Genomic DNA, 13801 nt, shown 5'->3' with positions numbered 1-13801 from the left:
GAACTCTGCAATTCAAATTGTGCTAATGAAATTCCCCTGGTGCATATGTTCATACACTCGAAACACCCAGAAAAATAAGCTTCTAACTTTATGTTAAACTATTCAGATGGATATCAATATTTGCAGGTAGAGCATGAAGACAAGCACCATCAGGCCTTTAAACAAATAATTTTGAGTTAAGAAAATCTATAAGAGTATAATGCTCTTAGATTTAAATATTCTGTTAGCGTGCTTTCCATGGTGTTTTTGCCTATAATGTTTTATTACCTTGAGAAAACTAAGCTGAAAGTATTTCTAAAAAGGCGTCTGTTCAAGAGGTTGAGCGTAGCAATTAAAGATGATCTGCCATGTGATTTATAAGGGGTTATGAAAAAATGAGGTATAGAATTTTATACTGTTCAGGAAATATAGAATCACATAATGAGTTATTAATGAGGACACAGGGATTCAAATCAAAGACCGCACTTTGAGGAATCAGTTCTACCATATGTTGCTAAGAACTGTGGATGAAGGTATAGAACATGGGCAGTTAGTCGCACAGGTATAAAGCATCACAAGCCCTGTATCTGTATAACTGTGTAAATCAGCGCCTTCTTTTTTTCTGCCCCTTTTCGTTGGCTTGTTGTGTATTTTTTTTCTTCTTGATAACCAGGGTTTTGATTTCAGAGGGTCATTGGATTTTACCATAGCCTTTCAAGTCTTGTTAATTATTATGTGTTTGGAGTAATGCACATTTTTATCCACAGGTGGCAGACCTTTTTTAAATCAACTTCAATCATATTCAGTATTTTGTTTTGATGGTGTGAGTTCCCCCACCCCCTTCAACTGCCACCCACATTAAAATGTAAGAGTGTGCTGCTCAGAGTTCTCGTTAATGTTGCACAATTTAGATGACAGATTTGTCAACAAAGTGGCTCATTCTCAAAGGCCAGTGAACCCTGTCGAGATAAATGCCTTAAAAATTGTATATTGCAGAGTAATCTTTAATTATAAAGAACTCACTTGACAATTTACAATATGTTGGGATTATTTTTCTTTTTCCAAGCAATAAAGAGTTTTACTTTCTAGATTAGGGTGACTGAAGGAAAAAAAGGGGGATTGGATTTGATGAACAGTTAAAGCAAAGAGCTTGCTTATTTGCAAGTAAAAGAGAAAGGTGACCAAAAGGTGTGTATAAAAAAACAACCACTTAGGATGACAAATTATTAACTGGCTAAATGGTTAAAGCAAATAACTATACATGCAGTGACATTTTAAAAGAATGTTAAAACAGAAGGAGATAAGCAAAACAAAAATAACTACCACCAATGGTATAAGTAACCAATATTCTCAATTTACCTCTGCAAAATCTTAGATTTACAATACCTATGTGAGGTACTTATATTTTGCGTGTTACTTTTGTTCAATGCAATATAAAACCTGATATTCAACTCAGCCTTTTTGTGCATACTGTTGATATATGTAGAGGATGTTTGTACATGATGTATTTCAATTTGTACGAAAACAAAATATTCATAATTTTATATTTCTAAAACATTTTGGCAATACTTGATATCCTATGTTAAATTTTTTTAAAGAAAAAGAATACTGGAAAAATAAAGGCATATTTTAATATCCTATTATTCTTCATTTCCAATGTGGGAAATTCTTAATAAGCATCTTAACTTATTTTTCCTAAATTTGAAAGATGTAGCAACTTAAGTTATACTGTTTGCAACTATGTATCTCCCTCATATAATGCACCACTAAAGAAATAAAACTTAAAAAAAGAAATAAAACTTTTCATAACTATCTGCTGTTTTATTTTAACACTTATCAATTATGAAATACATGTATACAACATATGCAGTTTTACAAATGGTTAGAAAGCATGTACCCATGTAACTACCACACAGGACATCACTGACACTCTCCCTGGGGTGAGAAGTGCTCTGATCCAAATCTCCCTCCCTCAGCTCAGCTTCTTTTTTCATTTCCAGAGATCAGCATCCATGGCTCATTTAGTAGTATTTTCTCACATTTCTTTATAGTTTTGCCATCTACAATGCATTTCTGAACGATATAATTATTGGCCGGAAATCATCCTGTGTATATTCTTATGTCTTTGGTTTTTTCCCACTGAATATTAATTAGGTCACTAAAATGTGACCATTGTCATCACTTCATATTTTATTGAATGACTATTCTGCATTTTCCCTCTGCTCAGTGGCAAATGAATTGTCTCCAATGTTTGGCAAATACAAATGTTTCTGCTGTGACTATTCTTGACCATGTCTCCTGATACGCAAATGCACATACTTCTACAGGATGCTTATCTACTGTTGCTATGCTTCAGCAGTGGTATACATTTACTAGATCCTATATCAGAAAGTGATTATTCCCTTTTAGATCCCAACAAGTGCTCTGTGAGCGTTGATGCTGCTCTGCATCCTTGTCAATGCTCTGACCTGCCAGCCATTTTTGTTTCCCCCCTCTGAAGCATTCATGGTGGGATCTCATTATGAGTTAATTTGTATTTCCTTGACTAATAGTGAGACTACACACTTTTTTATATGTTTGGGCAGTTGGACATATTATTGGACATTAGGATTTGTTGTTTTGCCTATTTTTCTATTGGATTATGTGAAGTTTGACATTGATTCTTAGTTTTAAAAAATCTATTCTGTGTCAATGATGTTTTGCAAATTTTTTTCTACCACTCTGTGTCCTGTCTTTTTACTCTTGTTATGGTGTATCTTACAAACAAAAAACAATAATGTAGCCCCTAATACAAATGATAAACATTGGCTGATATGATGTGTCAATCATGAATTGTTAAAAAATGCATCACTAGGGTGGGGAGGTGATAATGGGGGAGGACATGTGTGTTGGGGGGAGGGGAGAGGTAGTATATGGGAAATCTTTGTACCTTTTGCTAATAGTGTTGTGAACCAACAACTGCTCTGAAAAATAGTCTACTAAAAATAATGTAGTATATGTGCTTTTTTTCCTACTCCAGGTCATAAAGTTATTGTCTTAGATTCTCTTGTATGAGAATATGGGATAATCTCTTATAGGAGATTTTCTTATTGTTTTGCCTCTTACACTTAGTTTTTGATTAACTAATTTTTTTTTTGTGTGTGTGTGTGTGTAATAAGAGGTTGAGATCCAATTTAATTTTTTTCCATTACAATCACATTTCCCAGTATTGTGCATTTAAAAGTCTGTTATTTCTCTACTGCTTTTAAGTACCACCTTTATTATAAATAAAACGTCCACATGTCCATGAGGTTTCTGAGCTCTCTGTTCTTTCTCATTTGTCTACTTACCTACCCCTGCAGTAATGCCACACTTACTGAATTATGAGAGCTATATAATATTGGCAGGGCAAGTACTCCCACCCAGTCTTTCTTTTTTTGTCTTGACTATGCTTTGCCTTTTGCATTACAGAATCAACTTGTCACATCACACACACACACACACACACACACACACACACACACAAATAAAATAAAAATAAAAAATCTATCCAAACAAATAACAAAGAAACAAACACAAAACAACCCGCTGGCATTTTGATTGTGATTACATTGTACTTACAAATCAATTTGGGAGTAAGGGACATACATCTCTACACTATTGAATCTTTCAGTATATAAGCATGGTTTATTTCATCATTTAATCCAACCCTGAAAATATTTCTTAATAGTTTCACAATTTTTCCCATAGAGGTTCTGCACATCTCTTATTACTGTATACTAGATAAAAATTGATACTGATATATAGAAATATAGTTGATTTCGGTATATGCATCAACTTTACTAAATTCTCTTACTAACTCATATCATTTGCCAATAATGACAAGTGGTTGGTTGGTTCTCAAGCCCACTAACTTTATTTCTTTACTTTACTACATTGGCTGCTGTGATGTTGCCTTTGTCATCCCTGATAATGGTTATTTGCCCCTTGCCATTTGCTCTCTTGCTCAGTCTCATCAGAGCTTTGGAAAACTCATTCATCATTGGCAGCAATCGATGTTTCACTTTCCTTGTCCTCTCTTCCACTTCATTATGTTTGCTCTTACTTCCATTTCTTCCTTCTGCTACTTTTAAGTGTTTTTTTTTTGGTCTTGTTGAAAGTAATTCTTGGACTAATAATTTTACTCTGTTTTTCTAATGCATTTATTTCAGGCATAATTTTCCCAGTAAATACATCTTACAGGCATTATACAATTGATACACATAGAGTGTTCACTTTTGTTTAGTCTAAAATATTTATAATTTCTATTGTGATTTCTTTTTAATTTTGAAACTTTTTCTAGCTTTATGTTTGTTATTTATTTGAAGCTTAATTTAATCATGATTCCAAACCTTTGAAATGGCTGAGAACTAATATATGACAGTGTACCATTACTGTTTATAACTGTTCCATGTGTTCTTCAAAATAAAGTGAATTTTGTAAATGTATGCAAGATTGTATATATGTCTATCAGGTCATTTCTTAATCTTGTCTTTCAACTCTACATCCTTACTAACTTTCTCTATCCACTTATCCCATCTGTTGCTGAGAGAAGTGTGATACTATCACTGTTATTGTAGATCTGTTTCCTTAATAATTTTTAAGTTTATGTTATTAGGGGCGTTTGGATTTAAAATTATTCTATCTTCCTATTAAATTGAAACTTTAATAATTTATAAATTGATTATCTTCAGTACCTTTTGGGGCTTTAAAATCTCTTTTGTGGACATTAGTGTTTACATGATAAGTTATTTGCATGATACAGTGTATTCCTTTATTATTTAGGTCATACAGATGAGGAATCAGTGCTTAAGGAATATACCCAACAACAGGCAGACATTAAGTGGCACTGAACCCAAACAGTGTGCCTCCAACACCTATGCTCCTCAACATTATGTTTCTCTTACAAGTTACGAAGATTAAAGTCAGCTTAGTTTCAGGGGTAAAATGCTCTCACTCTAATGTCTGCAAAAAATTTCTCACAGATTGCTACCTCATTGTGATTTTTCACTTAGCTTTAACTTAATTTCTCACTCCTTTAATATTCTAAAACAGTGTTTTTTAGCTGGTGTGCCATAGGAATTCTTAAGACATGGAATACCTCATTGTTTAGATTGTCAAATAAAAAAAATGACAGCAGCCAACACAACAATAGCTATCTGGTACAAATGCATCAAAAGTATACCTATTTTTTTGTCAGATCTGCAAGAAATTTATGTTTTGATATACACTGCAAAATTTTGGTAATTAGTTTATATGTGCCATCAAATGAAAATGTTGAAAATCGCTATTCTAAAGTAAGAGAATACTTTTAAAAATACTTATACAAAATTCTTAGTCAGAACTGTATAATATCCTATAACATGAAAGTGCTCAAATTTATCTAATCACTGTTGGGCAGTTTAATCAACCTCAAATTATTCCCATTATAAATATATGAAAATTAACATATTTACATACTAAATGTTAACACCTTTAATTATTTCATTAAGTTAAGTTTCTTGGAAGTGAAATTGCCAGACACTGTTACTTAGGCCCTAATATCTGTTCTCTTATTATTCCACTTAATAACCACTCCACATTTATATTGAAAGACAAAAACTGTATTTTCCAGCCTCCCTTGCAGTGTGGCACGGCCATGTGATTCTGTTCTAGCCAAGGGAATGTAAGTGGAAGGAATGTGGAATCTTTCAGAAGACATCCTTAAAGGGAGAAAGTATGATCTTCTCCTAGAAATATTCCCTCGCTGTAAATGGAATATGAATATGAAGGCAGGTATGCCAATACTAGGTATTCCAAGACATTAGGTAAAGCCACATGTTCAGAGTAAAAGATGAAGGATCTGGGCCCCTGAGGACTGTGGAGCCATCCAACCACTCTGAACTGCCTACACAGACTTCACATCAATGACATATCGAGTTCTATCATTTTAAAACTATTTCAGATTACTTGCAATCAAATGCGCTTCAAAGGAACAGAGTAGAAATGTTGCATAGAATGCTTTAGAAACATGTAAGGCTCTTCACAGAGATGGCTAAATTACTTCCTGGAAAGTTGAGCAAATATAACCTTTTTCCAACATTATTGAAAGCACCTATCTCCCCACATTCTGGTTCCAGCACTGTCATTCTAAACTACTTTTTACTAGTTAGATAGTAAGTGATAGTAACTTTTTTCTAGATGGATAGTAACTTGCATTTCTTTTGTTTAGTTTTTTATATTCAAATTAAATTCCTCAATAATCATTTGTTCTTATGTCTTATTTTTAAAATTATGTTAGTGTCTTTCTTATAATATAACAGTTATAATATAACAGTAATGTTTTTCATATTTATTAGAAGCAGGCCAGTTTGTGGTTTGTCTTTTACTTTTATTTACACTGGTAGTTTCACTAGTAAAATTATAGAAGTTTTACATTTGCAGTATTCATTTGTGACTTGTTCCACTTCTATTAGCATAAAATCCATTACTCACCACTCCTTCCTGCATATTAGATTTCATTTGTCTGTGACTACATGAAGCTTTATTTATAAATTTAAAAATATTATTTAGATTTGTAAGAAGGTTAGTTTTTAAAGAAGGTAAAAACCACTGTTGTTTCTAAGGGCTTTCACAAATAAATGTGTAACTTGAAGTTTTAGTCTCAAGATGTTAAGTATGGATTAGTAAACAAGTAAGTTTTAGTTCACTTTGCAAGAAGACCACTTTTTTCTCATTCTTTTTAGGCCTCGAAAGAGAATGCCTTTTCCATCCTATGAACCTCTTCACAACAACAGGATCACTTATCTCCAAACTTTTCTGAGGCCACCCCAAGACAGTCAGTTAGCCACAGATTAGAAAAGGATTTTCAACTATTGGTCTGTGGTGAAACCTTCAGTTCCTATTTCCAAGAGTATTACTTTTTTAAAACAAACAAACAAGAGTTTCATAAATTCCTGCACAGATAGATGCCCACAAATGAATTGGAATGGGCCTGGCAAAATTGTACTTCTGTATGTGTTTATGAAAGCATACCCTAGAATATTTAGTAGACTATGGAAAATTTTGTAAAATGTGTGATCTACTCATTGTGACTCTAAATATTTCCTTTGCAGCAACAACAACAAATTATCAACTGTTTTAAAACACATTCATCAATGGAAATAAAAAGCTTTTGCAACTTTAAGAAAACGTGTCTCTCATTAAGAAAATGAAAATGCTGCTGCTATCATCTGCCAATTTAGGGACATTACCTTTATAATGTAATGTTTCAAAATCATAATTACATATCTAGTTGTCATCTGAATATTTAAAAGAAATATGTACTATAGTTTTATATGCAGCTGTCATAAATTTTACTTATAAATTAAAAATAAGAGAAGGCACATAAACTTCCATTGTTGTGAAGTAAGCAAATGTAGTAATTGATTTATCAAAGGTGTGTATTATGTTTTTTATGAATGTACCTTTTTCCTGCCCAGTGCAGTGCCAAAATTCTCTGTTCAGCTTTCAGAATCTTGTAAACAGATTCAAACAGGAATCGTGTCATCAGCAAAAGGAATGCTAGAAAAAATAAAATAAAACAATTAACAATGCACATTTCTTTTTTTAGTAAATCTATCAACATAAGACTTGTGGAAGCAGGAGGGAGCTAAGCTTTTCAAACAATGTATGAATATATACATATGTAAATTTATAGAAATATATAATAATTATAATAAAGTCATTGTTTATGAAAAAAGGCATTAATTTGGCATTGTAATGCCACCAGAGTTAATCTAAAAATGTATATGAATATAAGTTATGTTATATTCATATATATAAATATGTTAATTCCCTTAGAAGCTGTTCATTTTGTCTAATTTTCATGTAAACATCCTGCAGATACTTTAGGACAGGAAAATTCTTATTTCTTGAAATGATTTACGAGCTATCTTCAGGTATCCTCATAGGTCCCTTATTTGATTCCATTCAAACATATGACAGTGATGGTCAGCTCGTAATTGTTTTGTGGGAGTCACCCAACTACCTCTACATTCACATCCCTTACTCCAGATATCTCTATGAATGACCAGCTCAACCTCAGAAACAATGCGCTTGCCACTTTCAGGAATGAATAAAACTCTGGCTTTGCTACCAATTTCCTCTGACTGGACAGAAATGGCCCTTGGCAATCAATTGAAATTCCCAAGCATCAGACTTCTGGAAGCAGGGAACATGCATATGGTGGCAGCCACAGCATCAGTTCCAGCTCCGTCTCTTTCCTGTCAGTTCAGTTCATGGAGAACTGAGTACTGTTTCAGTGTTCATTCATATTACACCCCTGATTGTTCAGTTTTGACCACAAGGCTTATGGAATTTGTGATGTTTTATTACCATAGAGTATCTGTCTGGAGCATGATTGGTAGGGAGGAATTTTACTTCATTCCACCCTCAGAACTCTTAACAATATTGACAAAAATCCTAAAGTCCCCTTGTACACAAAGTGAAGACTGCATATTATTTCATTAGTTCATGAATTACTCCATTAGAGATTTTCCAAAATGACAAAAGTTATTAAAATTTTTGAACTTCAGGAATTATGCTGTTGCAATAAAATAAAGGTTGTCTGCCATTTTAAAATAATTATTTCTTTTCTTTAAAAATGTTGCTTCAAGCCAAAACCGGTTTGGCTCAGTGGATAGAGCGTCGGCCTGTGGACTGAAAGGTCCCAGGTTCGATCCCGGTCAAGGGCATGTACCTGGGTTGCGGGCACATCCCCAATAGAAGATGTGCAGGAGGCAGCTGATCGATGTTTCTCTCTCATCGATGTTTCTAACTCTCTATCTCTCTCCCTTCCTCTCTGTAAAACATCAATAAAATATATTTTAAAAAAAAAATGTCGCTTCAAAATATACACCAAACTCTACTCTTTTTTTCCCCAGTTAAGTGAAATGTCACATCTGACTACCACAGAATTTACTTAAAAGCAAAACAGACAAATTGTGCCATATTCTATATTTGGGCAACACAGAGATACACAGGTGGTAATTTTACCCACAAGAGGGAGCCTGTATGTATATATTTTTTGTCAAAGAACTCAAAAAACTTGAGTTAAAATAAAAAATTCTAAAAAATTTGTTTGATGTCATAATCTTTATGTGAGGTCAAATTTTGAAATAGTCAAATTTCAGTAGGCATATTTTCCTTCAATTATAACATATCAGCATGTCAGAATATTAAAAATATAATTAGAATTTTTAAAAATTCCCAACCTATATCATAATTAGTTTTTTTCATATATAAGAATACAGATGTAACTTCCAAAGCAGCCTAAGAGAAAATTCACTTGAGGTGCTAGCAACATTACTTGGGTAAAATTGACTAGAATTATTATTAGTGCCCTAAATCAGAATTTACACAGAAGTAAAAGGATATTTCAGTCATTCCTTATCATAAAAAGAAGCAAGATAAAAAGGGAAAGGAAATAGACTAGTATAAAACAATAATTTTCTATGTATTTATGGAACAGAAAACACCCTATTTTTAAAATTATGGTGATGGTCATTCTCACTAATACCACTTAAAACTTGACTAAGAAAGGCACCATGATGAAGTTTCTTTTCTTAGAGTTGTGAAAAGGGTCTCTTTTCTTAAAAAAAATAAATAAATAAACTTGATTCCTTAATATCCTATAATCTCTATACAAAATATCTTAAAACTCTGGGTTTTATAAAAATAAAATATATTCATTAACTTAAAAACCACCTTATAAAAAATAATCTTGGCAACTCGTATCAAATCAAAATAATCTGTCCTATCACAATTAGAGACACAGTAATAATTCAGTTGAAATTTGTTTTGTGATCCTTTGTAAAGACAGATGATAAACTGCCTATCCCTGCCACCCCCCTCAGTTCTCTTCTCAGCTACTTGAAGATCCTATATAAAAAATGCCTACTATGCTAAGTGTCCAGTTGACCAGTTGGCTGCTCAATCAATCAAAGCGTAATATGCTGATGATATGCTAAGGCTGCTCAACTGCTGGCTTTAATATGCACTGACCATCAGAGGGCAGACAGTTGACCAATAGACCAGTTGCTATGATGTGCACTGACCACCAGGGGGCAGACACTCCGACCAGTAGGTTAGCTTGCTACTGGGGTCTGGCCAATCAGGACTGAGGGAGATGGGAAGAACACTCCCCAGAGCCCTCTCACGGTCCCTCCCCAGCTGGCCAGCCTCCTGTGTCCCTTCCTGGCCCCAATCATGCACCAGTTGGGTCCCTCAGCCTCGCCTGCACCCTCTTGCAATCCAGGACCTCTCAGAGAATGTCAGAGAGCTGGTTTCGGCCCAATCCTGCAGGCCAGGCCGAGGGACCTCAGTGGTGCATGAATTCATGCACTGGGCCTCTAGTATTACATAACAGGTGCAGGGAGTTGAGGAAGAAGGGGATAATCACTGCTGCTCTCCCTCTGGAGTTCCAACCTGCCCATTAAATCATTTTTTCTCCCACTAGTGACTATGAATCTAATGGACCTAAAATCAATACCTTAAAAATGACATAAAAATATATATTCAGCTCTGACTGGTTTGGCTCAATGGGTAGAGCATCAGCCTATGGACTAAAGGGTCCCAGATTCAATTCCGGCCAAGGGCACATGCCTGGGTTGCTGGCTCAATCCCAGTAAGGGGTGTGCAGGAGGCAGCTGATCAATGATTCTCTCTCATCATTGATATTTCTATCTCTCTCCCTCTCCCTTCCTCTCTGAAATCAATAAAAAATATATATGTATTAAAAATATATATTCATTTTATGGACTAACGTACCCTGGTGTCTGAATCCTAGTTACACCCTCTGCTTTTAAAAGGGGCAACAGTCTCCCTTCCACCAGTAAAAGGTTGCTCAGTCACTCTGCAGCATGCGCTGTGGTGCTAGAGCGCAGCACAGGGAAAGACCACTGCCGCAGGAACTTTACGCCCATGGCCTTGCACTTGTGTCAGGAGACACAATCAGGGACAGGCATGCAGGAAGCTTCAAAGAGCTTTGCCACATTCTGAGGTGGGTTTGCAGGTCTCTGTTTCCTTATCTTGTTTCACAACTTACATAACATTTTGAGTGCATCAAATATTACATAACGGTATTGAAAAACAAACAAATAGAGATCAACCAAAGGACTTGTATGCATGTATATAAGCCTAACCAATGGACACAGACACCAGGGGGGTGAGGGCATGAGTGGGGGGTGGGGGGGGGTTAATGGGGGATAAGGACATATATGTAATACCTTAATCAATAAAGAATAAAAAACCACACGACTTCTCTTTAACAGTGAATTCTGTAAGGATTGAAAAAGTGGTTAATAAGTCCTTACAAGTAGAAAAGTTCACTAACACATCAAAGAGATGTTAGTCAAATAAACATAGTGTGAGCCCGGCTGGTGTGGCTCAGTGGTTGAGTGTCGACCTATGAACCAGATCACAGTTCCATTTCTGGTTGGCATATACCTGGTTCCAGGATTGATCCCTAATAGGGGGCATGCAGGAGGCACTCAATCAATGATTCTCTCCCATCATTGATGTTCCAGTCTCACTCTCCCTCTCTCTTCTCTGAAATCAATAAAACACACATATCCTATATAATAAAAGCCTAATATGCTAAGTGTCCGGTCATCCATTCAACCAATCAAAGCGTAACATGCTAATGATATGCTAAGGCTGCTCAACCGCTCTCTATGACGTGCACTGATCACCAGGGGTCAGATGCTGAATGCAAGAGCTGCCCCCTGGTGGTCAGTTTGCTCCCAAAGGGGGAGCGCCACTCAGCCAGAAGCCGGGCTCATGGCTGGTGAGTGCAGCAGCCATATGTCAGTCAAACATTTCCCAAGGGCTCCCAGACTATGAGAGGGCACAGGCTGGGCTGAGGGACAACCCCCACCCCCCGCACGAATTTCATGCGCTGGGCCTCTAGTATATGTATAAAATATTATTTATTTAGATAGATATAGATATACAGATATATATATTAAATGTAGCATGAGATCCCATCATGTTAACCAGCCACAGATGAGCTCTGGAAGGATGAGAGCATTTCATTTATAAGAAACATCAGTGAAACAATCCAAAAAGATACAAAAACTATCTGTTGGTTATTTACATATTAACAAAATATGATGATGAGGTTTTTCAATTTACAGAATATTCTTTTTTTTAAAGAATAGTTTATTGATTTTTTTGAGAGAGAGGAAGGGAGAGAAAAATCGATGTGAGAGTACATCAATTGGCTGCCTCCTACATGCCCCCTACTGGGGATTGAGCCTGCAACCTGGGCATGTGCCTTGACCCAGAATCAAACCAGCAACCTTTAGGTGCACAGGAGGACTCTCAACCAACGAACCCACACTGGCCAGGGCTGGATATTCTTTAATCCAAAAGATTAGAGACTAACTTTAAAAGCCATTCTTATCATTAGAAAGTGCTATGCTTAGTCCAGCAACAACACAACAAGAAAAACCAGCTCAGTTTACAATCTATTGGAAACTTTATTTTGATAATCTCTTATTCTACCATTAATCTTTTAAATACATCAAATATAGAGCCGCCCTGTAAAAGTCAAAGATACCTGCAAAGAAAAGAAAAAAGTATGGTAAAAAATAAATAAATAAAAAAGAAAGCTAAAAATGAAGGAAGGCCTATCTTCCTGGGGAAAAAAAAAATCTTTTGACTTACTTTATTTCAATGGGTACAAATTGAAATAATCAGAGAATAATGAATAGAAAAAGCAACTTTAAAACATATTTTTTGAGAGAATTCTAGCAACAGGTCAGCATGAGATTTCTTATTCAGTTTTACTGGCTGAAAATTCATATAGTCATACAATTTCAAAAGAAAAAAAAAGTTCTTTATTCCATTTGCCAACCAGAGTCATTTATCCCCTATTAGATAAAGTATAATAGACTCTACAGAAAGGGTCACTGGCCTTCCATTTAATGATATTGCCAGCCCCAATCTGCATTTTCCCGGCAATGTCCCTCAACACAGAATAAATGGCTGATCTTTCCACAATAACAGCTGATTTCTATTTATTAAGCTAAAAAGGTCACCATTTTCTACGGCTGGGCCGCCCTGCACTATTGATAATTTTATGCATAAACAAATGGCAAATTTGTGCCACATAAATATGCATTAGCAATTACTTTTTCCTAGGGCAACGCTTACTGCATGCAAATGTATACCTCACAGGGCCTGGTAGCTTTTGTTTTAGCTCTTCAACAGTGAAACAAAAGAGCACAATAAACAATTTCAAAATTGCCAATCAATAAGCAATGCAAATGCAAAGGTAAATGGCAAGAAACTTGCTTAGAAACAGCAAAACAAAAAGTGAGGTTGGGGAGAATAGTGGAAGTATTCTCTTTGTCATATTGTTTCATTTCTTTCTCTTTCATAATGAAAAGGCTAAAGTGCTCTTGACATAGAACAGCTAGAGAGACTGGTGCTCAAGCCGATGCCAGATGGGGCAAGTAGAAAATATGCACATGTTGAGTAAACACACACACACACACACACACACACACACACACACACACACCACACCACACCACAAAGAGGGTTTGGGGAAAACTGTGTTCCTAGGTGATTCAAATGTATCACCTATGAAATTTCAGATCTTTCCACTTTCAGAGATCCAAATAATTTTAAAACTGGAAGGAGCGACAGAGAAAAACAACCAAATCTCAGTTCCACTGCACTTTGCCATGTTGTTATTTTCCAATATTGTCTTCCTCAGACAAAGGGAATATACATGATCAATAAGTAGGATGTTTTTAGGAACATGAGGAAAAGGAGT

The 13801-nt window shown here is 35.4% G+C and overlaps 1 protein-coding gene across 1 annotated transcript in view; it reads right to left on the bottom strand.

Moving 5' to 3' along the window:
• The window catches only part of SOX5 (SRY-box transcription factor 5), a 966957-nt gene that overhangs the window by 702990 nt on the left and 250166 nt on the right, over positions 1–13801 (bottom strand). Inside the window, exon 4 of the mRNA XM_081083091.1 lies at positions 7443–7539. The gene's annotated coding sequence lies outside the window, so the exon portion shown is untranslated. The remainder of the gene's footprint in view (positions 1–7442; positions 7540–13801) is intronic.

The sequence above is a fragment of the Myotis nattereri genome (genome assembly GCF_964212035.1).
Source record: "Myotis nattereri genome assembly, chromosome: 2".
In the NCBI taxonomy this organism is placed as follows: domain Eukaryota; kingdom Metazoa; phylum Chordata; class Mammalia; order Chiroptera; family Vespertilionidae; genus Myotis; species Myotis nattereri.
The sequence above is the reverse complement of the archived record's forward strand: the minus strand, read 5'-3'. Positions and strand labels throughout refer to the sequence as shown.